A 16,131-nucleotide genomic window follows, 5' to 3' on the forward strand; every position below is an offset into this window, starting at 1 on the left:
TTATGAACGCTGCAAAACGCGGCATGTAAAGTGGCAAAACTGATGTTTTTTAACTGTCGGTTACTAGCTGTCAAGTTCCAGCGTTCAGAAGAGGTTTTCAAATCTCCCATGTACATGAGGCTTAAGTGTGTAGAATTATTATGCAACTAAAAAAAAACATTTTTTCCCCCCATCTCACTTATTTTCATCTGTGAAAGTGAAAATAATAAACTCAAAATTTACAAATAAACATTTCTGAATTTTGTAAAAAAAAAAAAAAAAAAAATAAGGATTAAATCAGTGATCAATATAGCACCCCTTTTATTCAGTGACAGTCAAACCTTCCATCCCTGGAATTTGTCATTTTCTTGATCTTGAACGGGAGCAAGCACCTTGGTGAAAACCCGAGGAGAGACCAAAAGGCAACGCCACGAATTGATCCACCGCAATGGCGAATCGAAGGAACCTCTGGTGACCCTCGAAAATCGGGATGTGAAGGTACGCATCCTTCAGATCGATGGAGGCCATGAATTCCCCCGGAACCAGGGCAGCCACCACCGACCGCAGGGATTCCATGCGGAACTTGCGAACCCGCACAAAGCGGTTTAAAGCCTTTAAGTCCAGAATTGGATGAACCTTGCCCTCCTTTCTGGGCACAGTGAACAGATTGGAATAAAACCCCCGAAATCTGTCCCGATGAGGCACCGGAACCACCACTCCCTGAGCCCTCAGGTCCCGCACCGCTAGGTGCAGGTCCCGCAAACGCTCCGGAGACAGCTGAAGATTTGAGGGAAAGAATCTGCTCTCCGGCCGAGAGAGAAACTCGATCTTGTAGCCAGATCGAACGATTTCCTGAACCCACCGGTCCCGCACGCGGGCCAGCCAGGGATGAAGAAAAAAGAGCAAGCGTCCCCCCAACCCAGAACTGGGTGAGGGCGCCCCTTCAGGCCGCACTGTTATGGGTAGAGGGTCCAGACTGACCGGACTTCTGTTTACCAGACCACGGCTTCTTTTGGGAGCCTTGACCCTTGAACGGTTTGCCCTTGTAGTGCGACCGAAAGGCACGAAAGGACCCCTGAGGAGGCCGAAAATTAGTATGCTTCTTACCAGGAGCCCCCTTAGCCTTGGGGAAATGGGGCAAGAGCGTGCTCTTACCGCCCGTGATCCCCTTAATCAACGTATCCAAGGACTCCCCAAAAAGGCGAGATCCATCATAAGGCAGATTGGCTAAGGTCTTGCGCGAAGATTGGTCCACCGACCAACACTTCAACCAAACCAGGCGGCGAGACAACACCGCCACGCTTTGTACACGTGCAGCCAACGGCACTAAGTCCAAGTCCGCATCACACAGGTACATGACACCCTGATGGATTTGATCCACCATATCCAATGTCGCCGGCGAGGCCGAATCAGCCACTAGGACGCGCCTAAGCACCTGCGTCCAACTTGCGACAGCCTGGGCTGCCATAAGAGAGGCAAACAGAGCTTTAAGCATCGAACCCGTAACAGAATAAGTATGACGGGCAAGAGACTCCATTCTCCTATCCGTGGCATCTCGGAACACCGGGGTATCCTCTGCAGGAATCGCAGTGGATTTGTTCAAAACCGCAATGGCGTGATCCACCGGGGGTGGCACACACCACCGTTCATCAGTGGCAGGCGTGAAAGGATAACGCAGCCTGAACCTACTTGGCACAGCAAAAGGTTTGCGTAAATTGCGCCATTGTTCCTTAACAGCGCGCTGAAAATCATCAGTGCAGGGAAAGACCTGCGATGTCTTGCGTCTTTTCTGCGTCCCATAAGCCGCCAAGGCAGCGGGAGGACACAGCTCATCCTGCAAACGCAGCGTTTGTTTTATAGAAGCAACCAATTCATCCATGATTGCAAGCTCTTCAGGCGAGCGAGGGGGAGAATTATCAACCCCTTCAACCTCAGCCTCCACCTCGGACCCCACGAGATCCAGGGAGGAACGGGACCCTGATAAGGAGACCCCAGCCATAGCAGCCCCATCACCTTCACCCTCAGAATCAGAGGAAATAGAAACTCTGGGTCTTTTAGTGGATTGAGCAGCCACCAGCATCTGCACCTGAGCAGCAAGGTTAGCCACCACTTTGGCTAAATCCCCCCCTGGGGGGGAAACAGCAGTCCCCTGGCTTCCCACCAAGGTGGCAGGAAATTTGCCCTCCTGAGAATCCATTTGCCCCAAAAAAATATGCCGGAGAATAAAGGGTTAACTGCCCCTTTAACAAGCGTGGCGAGCGCAGCCCACCGCACACACACACACAAGCACAATGAGACCCCCACAGGGATAAAACTGAACACAGGCAATGGATATAGGAAGGAACAGAAGGATAAAACCTGAGGAGACCCCTGCTGCTGCTGCCGCCTCGATCGGTGCACCCAGGAAAGAGGAAGTGATGCAATCAGGGCGCTCTATTAAAGCCTATGGAAGGCTACAAGAAAATGGCCGCCCGCAGTGAAAACATGCGGCTGGAGCGAGCGCAGGCAAAATGGCGCCGTTTGGCGCCGAAACCGCCGCTCCCCCACTACTGTGATGCATATAACACCACCCATGTAATCGCTGTATCGTGTCCCAAACATGACAAAAACATGCCCCACAGCACACAGCCCTTCACACTGTACACAGGCTGACACAGACAGTGTCACACAGCCCCCCCCCCTGCAGCCTACAGCATGCAGCCAGAGCGATAGGGAGACAAACAGTGTGAACAGAGGCAGGTTACACAGTCCCAGACTGACACCCCCCCCGACAGACAGGTCCCCACATAGATACACTTACCTCTTAATGGCGTGGGGAACCCGCACAGGCGAACAAGCCGCTGCACATGAGGCAGGGAGAGTCGCATCCAGGACGCGCAAAATCGGGGTTAAGAAACCGCACAGCGTCCAGTGAGGTAGCCACCTCACCAATCATCCCTGCACCGAACAGGGATGGGTCGTTCATTGTGCCAGGAGCGTTACCTGGCTGAACGCTCGACGGCAGGCTGGGAAGCCACTGACCCACGACCTGCGACCAGGGGGGGATCAGCCCGAGACCCAGCCCGCACGAATCCTCTTCATCAGAAGAACTAACTAACGCTGACAAAAAGAACAGCTAAGTAAAGAGTGAGAAAAAACTCAAACAAAAAAATCAAAAAAGAAGAGAAAGGCTGAGGCAAAAAGCCCCAGCATAGAGAGATCCAGCTACTCCTGACAAGCTAGACATTGAAACTGAGATATGGTTGCAGGAAGTAGGAGGGTATTGACTGAGGGGACCACCCCCTGTGGGTGGGATATGTTAAAAGCTTTAATGTTAACATATTCTGTTGCCTAGCTACTCCTTCGGAGCAAAGTCTAATACCCCATTGTGACGAATATGAAGAGGCGGCGACTGTCGGAGGACGTAAGAGAAACTATCTTTAGGGCCTTTAATGGCTAGCCATGTAGTGGAGTACTTGGATGCATGTGATGGAGCATTGTCCTGCATAAATATTATGGTCTTCTTGAAAGATGCAGGCTTTTCCCTGTAACACTGCTTGAAGAAAAAACTGTCAGTAGGTTTGAAGTCCATCTTCAATGCCGAAAAGGTACAACTAGCTCATCCTAAAACCAGCCAATACCAGTATCCCACCTTGCTGGTATCTGATTTGAAGTGGAGCTCTGTGCCCATTACTGATCCAGCCACAGGTCCATCTATCTGGTCCATCAAGAGTTACTCACCTCATCATTTCATAAAACCTTTCAAAAATGTGTCTTCAGATATTTCTTGGCAGAGTCTTGACGTTTCAATCTATGTGTCTTGTTCAGCGGTGGTTGGGTTGTTTTTAGCCTTTCTTACCTTGGCCATGTCTCTGAGCAATGAACACCTTGTACTTCTGGGCGCTTCAGGCAGGTTTCAGTTCTGGAATAGGACAGCACTGGATGATAATGGGTTCCTGGTAGCTTCACGTTTGATTCTTCTCAAATCTTTGGCAGTTAATTTGCATCTTTTTTTTCTCTAAACACATTTCTTGCGACCGTGTTGACTATTTGCAACAAAAGGTTTGATGGTTCTGTGATCACGTCCAAATATCTTAGCAATTTCAAGAATGCTGCATCCCTCTCAAAGACTTTTTATAATTTTTTTACTTTTGAGTCAGTTAAATCTTTTTTTGGCCCATTTTCCTGGGGAAAAGAAGTTGCCTAACAATTATGCACACCTTGATATAGGGTGCGCATGTCCTTAGACCACACCCTCCCACATTACACAAATACACATCACCTGACATGCTTAAATCCAATAAGCAACCAAGTTCATACAGCTTAGAGTTGGGCAATGTGCATAAAAATTGATTTGGTAAAAATACTCACTTGCCTAATAATTGTGCACAGTGTAGAGCGGAAAAGAACTGGGAAAAGAGCTGCCAGCTCACGGTGCAACATACTGTATGTCAACATAGTCAAAGTTTTAAATGCCTAGATATTAAACTTTCAGCACCCAGCTACCCTCAGGTAACGTTACTTGAATCCTAAAAGGACAATGAAATACTGCTGTAAAGAAATATGATCAGGTGGCTCAGCCCAGGTCACGTTACATAATCATGAGGTTTGACACATACATTTTAGTTGGTGGCGCACAGTGCTTCCAGCTTTTTATCCCATTATATTATTTACGAATGCTGGTCCCAGGTGTACACACTAAAATCACTTCAGACCTGCCTACATATAAAATACTGAACTTTTTTTTTTTTAAACGTACTTCAGCATTTTTAGGAACCTCAGTGTGACATTATGTATAATCTCCAGAAGCTCCCTGAACAGCAGGATTTAGACTGAGACAGTAAAGGACGGCACTGTAAGCCAATGAAGCTTTACTACATTGCACAGTAGGCAGGTTGATAGTAGAGGAGAGTACAGTGTTGACCTCATCAGTCTCTTGTTGCTCCTTCACTATCCAGTCACAGGTCAGGGCAGTTGTTGACAAAACTGGTCAGTAGCACTGGGAACATGTTACACGCTTCACTTCAAAATCGGGTGGAACATGTAACATGTTCACAAAGGCGAACTTACCTTTAAACAGTTTTTGCATTGTGGCTGTCGATATATCCATCTACCAGCATATCCATTATTTTGAGTCCATGTTAAATAACATATGCTAAAATATGGATTTTTTACTATAGCTTACCTGTAAAATCAAATTTCTTGGAGGAGTAACATCATGGGACACAGAGCCATATTCATTACCATATGGGTTATACGCCACCTTCACTTGAATGGACACTGGCAACCAATCAGACAGGAAGTCCCCCTATATAACTCCTATCCTATACAGGAAGTACCTCAGTTAGGTAGCAAGCAATAAAAGGCCCAAACAAGAGGGGAGGATGTACTCCAAGAAATGGATTTCACAGGTAAGCTGTAGTAAAAAAATCCTTTTTCCGTACACCATGGGACACAGAGCCATATTCATTACCATATGGGACATTCCATAGCAATTCATCTGAGGGGAGGGGAGGGGAGGGGAGGGGAGGGCAGGGGGGGGAAACGACACCATAAATACCGCCATCAGACAACAAAAGATTTACACAACTGCCTGCAGCACACTGCGGCCAAATGCAGACTCCTCCTGGGTCCTAACACCCACTCGATAGAAGCGAGTAAACGTATGGACTGACGACCAAGTCATAGCTTTGCAAATCTGAGCCATAGAAGCTTGATGGCGAACTGCCCAAGAGGCGCCTACTCTTCTGTTAGAGTGTGCCTTTACAGGAAAAGGTTGGACCTTACGCCTAAATAATAGCCTGGCGAATCCAATGAGAAATTGTAGACTTATATGCTGCCTGCCCTTTTCTGGGCCCTTCTGGCAGCACTAACAAAAGATCAGTCTTGAGCTGACCTTTCCACATAAATCTTAAGTGCCTGTACTACATCAAAAGAATGTAATAATTTTTCCTCCTGTTTGAGGATCTGGAAAAAGGAAGGCAGTATATTGTCCTCATTCGAATGAAAAGCAGACACCACCTTGGGCAAAAAACCTGGGTGTGGACGTAAAATCACCCTATCTGGATGTAAAATCAAGAATAGCTCTTTACAAGAGCAGCTAGTTCCGATACTCTTCTGGCTGAAGGTATCGCAATCAAAAAGACCAGCTTACTGGTCAGAAGAACCATGGAAATATGCCCCATGGGCTCAAAAGGCTGTTTCTGTAAAACTGCCAGCACCGAATTTAGATCCCAAGGAAACAATGGTGGCTTCACTGGTGGAAGCATACTTAACATCCCTTGGACAAAGGTTTGAGCCAAGGAATGCAAAGCAATTTGTTTTTGAAAAAACCAACAAAGCTGAAATTTGAACCTTAATAGTGCTCAAGGCTAAATTTCATTTCTACCACCTATTTGCAAGGTGGTTAGAAGTCTCCCGATAGTATACGTGCGGGGATGCCATTTCCTGGCTTTACACCAGGTAATGTAAGATTTCCAGACTCTGTAATAAAAGCTTCTAGAGGTTTTCTAGCATTTATCAGGGAGAAACTACAGAGCCAGATATACCCTGCTTCTTCAAAATTAGGGCTTCAATAGCCAAGCCATCAAATTTAGAGACTGTAAAGCAGGGTGGAATATCAGACCTTGAGAGAGTAGGTCCAGACGCAGTGGAAGAACCCAAGGCCTTGTCACTGTGAATCTTTAAATTTGTGCAAACCAAACCCTCCTCAGCCATGCTGGAGCTACCAAGATTACTGGTTTCCCCTCTAGCTGGATTCTGCCTAACAGACGTGGTAGCAGCTGACCCGGAGGAAAGGCATAGTTCAGGGAAAACTCCTCCCAAGGAGTCACCAAAGCATCCACTCCGACTGCAAGTGGATCCCCAGTCCTGGACACAAATCTCAAGTTGTTGTTGAACCTAGATGCCAACAGATCCACATCTGGGACCCCCCAGCGATAGCAGATTGATGCAAAAATATCAGGGTCTAAGGACAATTCCCCCGGAAACATCTGTTGATGACTCAAAGTCTGCCGGCCAGTTTTCTATTCCTGGAATGAAAACCGCTGATAGGCATGGAACAAATGTCTCTGCCCAGGATAGGATGATATCCACTTCTTTCTGGGCTGAATGACATTTGGTGCCTCCCTGATGATTGATATAAGCCACAGCTGTGGCATTGTCAGATTGTAACCTGACAGGGTGACCCTGAAGTCTGAGCGTCCAGTACTTTAAAGCCCGATAGACTGCTCGGATTTCCAAGATATTGATGGGGAGACTTCTCTACCCAAGACCACTGCCCTTGGACAGTGGCTTCCTCTAGAACCGCTCCCCAAACAGAGAAAATTTCCAGACTACTGGAAGAAAGGATTTTTCTTTTTCCAAATTTCTGGTTAACAACCACCAACTTACACTCTGACGTACTCTTGGTACCAGAGACCTGCACCTGTCTAGGGTCTGGACCTTCCTGGTCCATGCTGACAATGTTGTTCTGTAAGGGTTTGGCATGGAATTGAGCATAGAGAATTGCTCCGAATGTGGCCACCATCTTCCCCAATACCTTCATGCAAAGAAGTACACAGAAGGATACCTTTGTATTCTTACAGATCGAACCAAATCCTTCAGGTCTGTGACCTTTCTTGATGGCAAGAACACCTTTGCCTGTATTGCGTCCACAAGGAAACCCAGATATTCCAGACGCTGGACTGCGTGTAATGCTGATACTGTCAGGCAGCCACTTTACACTGAGTCACTATTGTCACTCCATTGTGATTTAATTTATGTCATTCATTTATTTTTTATATTTATTTTGGATGTCACGGTTAATCCCTGGACTGGGACTGCAATCCCGGTTATATCATATTTTACTCTTTCTTGCACTTTATTTTGCACTTATAGCACTTTTTACTCAAACCCCGTTCACAGCATAATAGTCACAATTATTCTATGGATTTTTTACATTATTGTTAATATGTAATCTGATCACTGCACTATTGTGGCACTACCAGCACTTTTTATTACTTCTTATGCAGCATAAAAGTTACGACTGTTTTAACTACGTATGATTATACCAACTGTATGATATTTATCTATTACGGATAAGCGCAGCTTCAATACTGTACTAAAAGCTAACTAGGACTTCCGGTTCCGGCGCCTGATGTGAAAGACGTGTCAGCGGCGGCTCCGGTCTGACCTGCATACCAAGCCTGCTCCTACTCACCCCCTCGGCCGATAGTAAAGCTCCTCTGGCTCCCCGCACCTCCTCCCGACTCAGGCGATGGATCGCTTTGTGACTCACGGAGCTCCGCTGTCAGGGGATCCCCGCTCAGCCGCGATCGTTCCTGCACCTCCAGAATCCAATATGGCGGACGCTACCTCTCCCCTTGCGGCGGGGCCGGCGGAGCCAGGAACGATGCCGCTCTTCCCCCCTGCAATGAATCCGGAGGATGCACAGTATGCCCGGATTGCTCAGGCTGTGGCTGCTCTTTTGTCCCCCACCATCACCTCAGCTGTGGACAGAGCAGTCGCAGCAGGGATCATTCAGCTCCGCAAGGAAGTGGGAGAGCAGTCCAAACGAATCACTGAGCTTGAATCCCGCATGTCTGAGGTGGAGGAAGAAATACAAGCCAATATGGCCAATGACCAACGCTGTACCCAGACTCAGAACTTTATCCTGGACAAACTCGAGGATTTAGAAAATCGTTCCCGCCGGAACAATCTTCGTTTTATCGGAGTCCCGGAATCTATTACTAATGCAGCTCTGGAGGAATACTGCTCCTCTAAAGTCCCCCAGGCCCTGGGGATCCCAACGCCATGTGTAGTGGAAAGGGCACACCGCCTGGGTACCCCCTCCAACGATAGGCGCTCTCCACGCCCGGTAATCGCCCGCTTTCTCAATTATGCAGACAGGGTCGCTGTCCTGAAATCCTTCAGGAATGCTAAATCGCTACAATTGGACGGCCATAAAATTCTGCTTTTCGCGGACTATTCTCAAGAAGTCGCAAGGCGACGGAAGGCATTCCAACCAATTTGCTCCGCGCTTTTTCATAAAGGCATCAAATTCACTTTGGCCTATCCAGCGGTTCTCCGTTTCACTACATCTTCAGGAGAAGCCAAGTCGTTCTCGCACCCGGAAGAAGCAGCAAATTACCTGCAGGCTTACTTACATATTCCTATGGAGACTCAGGCCCCAACCTCATCCTCCCGCTCCCCGGGATCCAAGGACTTGTACGGCCCCAGAAAAGACTCCCCAAAAAGGCCTCGCTATGCCACTAAATAGCATTCAGGCAAACTGAACTGTATGCTCTTCACTGGGATCTCCCTGTCCTACCAGGAATTATTCCCGCACCCGGCACCTGACTGCTCCTGCAGGTGTGGTTAAATATCATGTGGCCTCATTCTACCACTTCCACTGAGTGCTGGCATGAACGTTACAATTTGTTGATCCATGGGTCCATATATTAATGTGTCTATATTTAGGATATGCGGGGTTCTGCTCTCTCTTTGTTTATTACCCCACTTGTTGTTGTTTTTTTGTTTTTTTTTTTTTTTCTCTTCACAGCCTTACCGGAGCTGCACTGGTTTGTACAACCTCCCTCTATACCCTGAGTGGGTTCCATGACCTGCTCGGTTGTTTTGCATGGCGCTGTAGCCCATGCGGAGGGGCAGATGACGGCTCACCTGACCCTTTCTCCTCCTCTCGCCAGGGGGTGGACGACTTGGCGACTCCGGTAACGTCGTTGGGAGGTGACGTTCCTTCAGGAAAAAAGTGAAGTCCCCAAGGAAAATGGTATGTGATGTTTGGTTTCTTACCCTCCAGTTTGCTAGCTCTGTTCTGCTAGTTATGGTTGCACCCTCCTCTCCCCCAGGGAATACCACCTGGCCCTGTCTGCCTATCGAGACTCAGTATGCAGCTCTTTTAGGTTCACTACTGCTGACACACAGCTTACTACACACCCTTCCCGCTCACAACCTATACAACTCCTATCCGGTCTGTACCCCCCCTTACGACCCTCCGTAATATGAAAATAGTATCTTGGAATGTCAAGGGGTTACGTTCCCCTCATAAGCGGATGGCCATCCTCAGACACTTGAAAAGATTGAAGGCCGATATTGCCCTCCTCCAAGAGACACATTTGGAGGCTACTGATTTTCACAGAATGCGGAAATTGTGGGTGGGCCGGATTTTTGGCTCGGCCTCTGAGAAACAAAAGGCAGGGACCCTCATACTCCTCCATAAAAATCTCCCATACGAAGTGCTTTCGGAAGAATCGGACGCCTCCGGGCGCCTGACGATACTGAAACTAAAAGTTAATTCATCTACTCTAGTTGTTGCTAATATATACGCCCCCAACTCCCCTCCCAAATCATACTTCTCTGAGCTGTCCTCCAAACTGGCTCCCCACGTCCACTGTCCCCTCCTCCTGGGAGGCGACTTTAACACAGTCATGCACTCAGCGGAGGACAGATCAAGAGGCCCTCGCTCACAGACCCACCCTCACCTCGTACACACACCTCTCTCGGAATTTGCCTCCTCTCTACACCTTACTGATGTTTGGCGGCTGTCTCATCCTCTAGGGAAAGAATTCACCTTTTTCTCCCCACCTCATGACAGTCTCTCCCGTATAGACTATACCCTATGTAATCACCTGTTCCTTAAACTCACATCTGACTCCTCCATTGAACCTATAGCCATATCTGATCATGCTCCAATCACTGTTACCTTTACCGACCCTGCCATGTCCCCCTCCTCGCCGATTTGGCGGTTCCCCTCCTACCTCACAGACAATAACGAACTCCGTAACCTACTTGAGTCCACTTGGGCATCTTTCCTTCAAGACAACGCAGCCCACAGTACTGATCCCATCTTGCTATGGGAGACGGGGAAGGCGGTGCTCCGGGGTAGGATTATTGCCTTTGCCTCAGCTCATAAAAAATCAGCTAGCGCTGGCTTCCAGGCGGCTAGCAAGGCCCTACGCCTGGCACAGGCGCAATTAGCCCACGATAATTCCCCTGTGACACGACAGACTTGGAAAAAGGCGAAGGCTGACTTTGATCTTTGGGCGGAGGCCGGGGAGAGGCTTCACCACTCCCTCCTCGACCTCCGACTCCACAAGTTCGGCAACAAATCCGGGAAACTACTTGCCCATTTGTGTAAAGGTCCTCGCTCTCCCACACATATCTCTTCCATTAAGAATCCGACTGGGGGTCTATCCACGGACTCTAAGGAAATTACCTCGATCATCAGGGAATACTTCGCTTCCCTGTATGGTCCTGACCCCATCGAGACAAATAAGGCCACATCCTTTTTAGATGGGGTTCAGCTCCCCACCTTGACTCCGTCTGATATTCAAAAAATGAATGCGCCCATCTTAGTAGAAGAAGTCCAATCGGTTATTAATTCTTTATCCACTGGAAAAGCTCCGGGTCCAGATGGCTACACCTCGGACTTTTATAAATTGACAAACTCTTTCATTTCCCCCGCCCTCACCAATGTTTACTCCCACATTATGAGCGGAGGCTCATACCTCCCCACGGGTTTTCAGGCCCATATTAAACTCATACCTAAACCAGGAAAAGACCCCTCCGAACCTAGTTCATATCGCCCAATCTCCCTTCTTAACCTGGACACCAAAATTCTCTCTAAATTGATAGCTAATAGATTGGCAGATATCATACCATCCCTGATCCTACCCTCCCAGGCAGGCTTTACTAAGGGCCGCTCGGCCACCTCTAACATCAGGAGGGTTTTGGCAGTCTTGCACAAGGCCCATGCGGACCCCCACAACGACATGGCCATAATTACGTTAGATGCAGAGAAGGCCTTTGACAATGTTAGTTTTTCCTGGCTCCGGATGGTCCTGGAGAAGTTTGGCTTCGGTGGTCCTTTTCTGCATCTAATTTCTGCCATGTACTCAGCTCCCCAGGCGAATGTGGTTGCCTGCGGCCATGTCTCGGACCCCTTCCCGCTCTACAAGGGCACCAGACAGGGCTGCCCGTTATCCCCATTGCTCTTCAATATTGCCCTCGAACCCCTCTCGCGCTACTTGTCCTCACATCCATCCCTCCACAGTATCCACATAGGAGAACAGGAGATTCGTACGGCGCTATTCGCGGATGACATTCTGATCTTTACCTCCGACCCTGCTGCGGATGTTCCCCTTATCCACAATATCTTTACAAATTTCCGCCAATGCTCAGGACTTCGCATTAACTTTACTAAAAGTGAAATTCTCCCTTTGTCCCATACCACACACCGACCATGGTTGGAGCACTCCACATTCTCTATTGCCAAATCCCATATCAAATATCTGGGGGTTAGAATAGGTAGACTGCCTTCATCTATATATGCACTTAATTTCCCTCCAGTGGTAGAAGCGATCAAGAAACAGTTGGAGTCTTGGTCAGAATTGCCCCTCTCCCTCCTGGGCCGATGTCACTTGTTTAAAATGGTCAGTTACCCGAAATTGCTATATCCCATGCAGACCATCCCTCTCCTCTTAAAACACAAGGACGTTCAGATCCTTTATAAAGCACTTTCCCAATTTATTTGGCACAATAAGCGTCCCCGCATTTCACTGCAGAAACTTCAGAAGCCCAGGAGGGGAGGGGGCGCCAGCATTCCGGACGTTAGATTGTATAACCTGTCTTGTCTTTTGAGGGTGGGGATTGACTGGATAGCCGAGATACCTAGATTCTCGAATGTAACCCTTGAAACGCAAATGGTAGCACCTTACAGGCTGGGAGCAATCCTCCACTGTCCATTATATGCCCTGCCAGCCAGCATCAGGACCAACATCCTTCTGCGAGACACCATCATAGCCTGGCGGGAAATCAACAAGAAGCTGAATCTATCCCCATATTTCTCGAAGTATCTCACCATCATGGACCACCCCCTATTTGATCAGACTAGACAATACCAGGCATTCGCCCAGTGGTCATCTGGAGGCCTTACACACTTTGCTCAACTCTTTGACCCACTTTCTGGATCTCCACGCCCCCAATCGGATATCCTCACCGCCTTCAATATTCCCACGAAGCACTTCATTCACGTTCAACAGGCGATCTCATTCGCCAAAGACCTCTGCCCTCGTCAGTTCAAACGTACCGGAAATTCTCTGTTGGAGGTGCTCATGTTGAAACAGAAACTTACCCTTTCGGACGTCTACAAGCCATTGCTAAATCTCAGTTCACATCAACACATCTCTCCGTCCTCTTCTCCATGGAACAAAGACTTTAATATCCCAAACATTGGGGAGCACATCCTACAAGGCTACAACCAGACATGCAAATTTAATATTAATGAGTTTTGGAGAGAACAACAGCTTAAAATTCTCCACAGGGCCTATTCCCCCTTTTCTTTCTCAGCAACTACGACGGCCGCCCAATCCTGCTCTTGGTGTCTTACTCAGCGACCCACCCTGGCACATAGACTTTGGTCATGCCCACTCATCTCTGCATTTTGGGAGGCAGTACAACAGCTGATTCTCTCCACCACAGGACTGATTCCGACTGATAACCCTCTCCTACTACTGTTTGGCAACTTACATGGCCCCACTCTGGAGGCCGACCGATCTCAAACTGCAATACTTAACACTCACAAGGCATGGATTTCAACTTGTCTCATGATAGCACGGAGAGCTATACTTCGGAAATGGACAATCCCTCACCCACCAGGTATCCAGGATGTTAGGGAAGAACTTCTCAGACTATACCACAAGGAGCTTTTAGACTCCAAGCTTCTCGCAGGCTCTTCAGAACAACTTCTTTCCAAATGGTCCCCCTTTTTGCGATCGCACCCCCAGGCCATCCCCAACCCTACTTGAGATATTGAGCATATCTCTGTTAGCTGTGTCCCTATGTGAACGTCTCTACATTAATTTCCGTGTTTTGTTCTTTCCTTAGGCCTAGGTATTCCCCCCCCCCTCCATTCTCCCCCCTCATGCTGTTCTTTATGATGGATCCCCCCTTTCTCTTCTGTTTTCTTATGTCTCCAGGACATGTTTATTGTTGTTATTAGTATCCTATGTCCAGACAGGATTCATCGAGTGTTTCTGCTTGTTTTATCCGCTGTAAAACTGTACGAAAACCCAATAAAAAAAAAAAGCTAACTTTGTCAAGTTCACGATCCAACCCAGACTTTCTAAGAACTGTACTGTTTGGAAAACATTTCAGCTTAGAGCCAAAGCAGATCGATCTATTAGTAATAGATCGTCAGGATATCCTATTACGGATATCCCTAGAGACCTTAGAGTGGCCAATACCACAGCTAGGATCTTTGTGAACACTTTTGGAGTCATGGCCAACCTGAAGGGCAGGGCCACACACTGAAAATGGCAGGTTTTCTACTGCAAAGCATAAAAATCTGCAGGTATGTTCGACTTGGCAAACCGAGGATGCGGGAACACCTGGAATTCCATTTTTTTTATCACTGCAAGATGGACCATTGAGAACCGTAGCAGCCTTCCCCCCACCTGATTGAGTGGAGGCACCTCTTGACAAGGCAGGCTTAGAGGTAGACCTGGTAGATCTCTGGGCCATGGGTTTCTTCTGCCCTTGCCCTGAAGGCCTGGTTCTAGCAGATGGCTGGGGCCATCACAAATGCCTGGGATTAGAAGCACCAGAAGTACGAGTGCTGGGAATCTTAAAAGGAGGACGTTTGCTTTTCCTCTTCCACAGAGGAAAAGCAAACGTCCTCCTTGAAGCACCCCCCCCTCCCCCCCCCCAGTGGGAAGCTGCTCAGCTGTTCCATGACGTATGTGCACAGGAAGTGACGAGGGTAGAGAATTTTCACGAGGTAGGGTTGTTTAACGGTACACCGGGACTCTCCCTCCTGATTGGTTGGGGCACAGCCATGGTGCTATTGGCTCCTGCGGCAGTCAAAATCAGTTAGCCAATCAGGAGACAAGGGGAGCGCGGACGAAAAGCAGCAATGAACACAATTGAGCTGCAGCTCGGATCATATGGTGCCTCCATAGCAAGCTGCTTGCTGTGGGGGCACTCAACAGGAGGGAGGGGGCTAGGCGCTCCAGCCAGGGACCCGAGAAGAGGAGGATCCGGGCTGGCCTGTGCAAAACCTACTACACAGAGGAGGCAAGTATAACATGTTTGGTATTGTAGCACACTCCTAGATAGGTGCTAGGAAAAAGCATTTCTTGCTCCATCTGCTCATCAGGTGAGCCCGATTGTTAGTTCCGCCTGTTACATGTGTCCAGGGTGTGATTCATCTGGCCTGAGGGAGTGTTCACACTGTATCCAATAGGGGAGCCTGTTGGACAGTGGAGGAAACCCAGCCAATGACACACTGGCTTTTGTGGCTGTCCCAGTGGGTGGGCACAAGAGTGGTGCATTCTGGGATAGGTAATAAAAGCCAAGGGCACATGTGACAGGGCGTCTTTAGGCAGGAAGCCAGGTCCCGGGAGGAGGGTGACGGCTGTCTCTCCTCCTGTTTGCTGAGGAAGGTCGGCCTAGTGAACCAGTGGTGTGGCTGAACCCAGAGGTCAAGTGAAACTGACTGTGGAGGTGAAGGCAGAGCAACTCTGGAAAAACAGTGTCCATGAGTACAGGGGAGCTTGCCAAAGGGTCTGCCCAGGAAGGGCACCACTCCAGTGGCTTGAGTCAGCAGACGGGTGTCAGCACACAGGCAGTGATAGTAAAGGGGGTGCCAAGTTGTTAACCCTAAAGAGAATATTCAGACAGGAACAGTCTTATTCAGCTTCACTTCTATGGCAAGGTGAAGCATCGGCCTTGCCGCATACTCTACAGATGTCCTCTACATTGTGCATAGTTCTAGTTGGAGTATCCCACTCATCCCTTCTCCCAAGTTCTAAAATAAAACACAAAAAAAAACACAAATCCTCTGGACTGTTTATTGCCTGTGTTAAAGTGACAAGATTTTACAGACTGTTGCTATGGGTAACCCAGGGGAATCCAATCTCTGCAGCTCCCTAGGGGGCAGTGCTACAGTATTAAAAAAAAAAAAAAGAACACGAGATTTTACAATCAGTTTAAAGCTAAACCATTGTGGATTCCCTGTAAAAACATACTGAGTTATTACTGTAACATTAACCTGTTCTGGTAAATGCTTTGGCTTGAGTTGGGCTTTAAGGTTTCAGGTGTTCAGCAGACACGGTCTTTTGGCTATTTTTGCCCCTATAAGCTGGTACCATTTGAGATCACAGGGTCACAATTACC

General features: G+C 48.2%; 1 protein-coding gene across 1 annotated transcript in view; it reads right to left on the reverse strand.

Annotated features, from left to right (window-relative positions):
- Window positions 1-16,131, reverse strand: part of HTT (huntingtin) — a 427,987-nt gene that overhangs the window by 353,522 nt on the left and 58,334 nt on the right. The gene's annotated exons all lie outside the window — the stretch shown is intronic.

The sequence above is a fragment of the Pelophylax lessonae genome, assembly GCF_965119305.1.
Source record: "Pelophylax lessonae genome assembly, chromosome: 1".
In the NCBI taxonomy this organism is placed as follows: domain Eukaryota; kingdom Metazoa; phylum Chordata; class Amphibia; order Anura; family Ranidae; genus Pelophylax; species Pelophylax lessonae.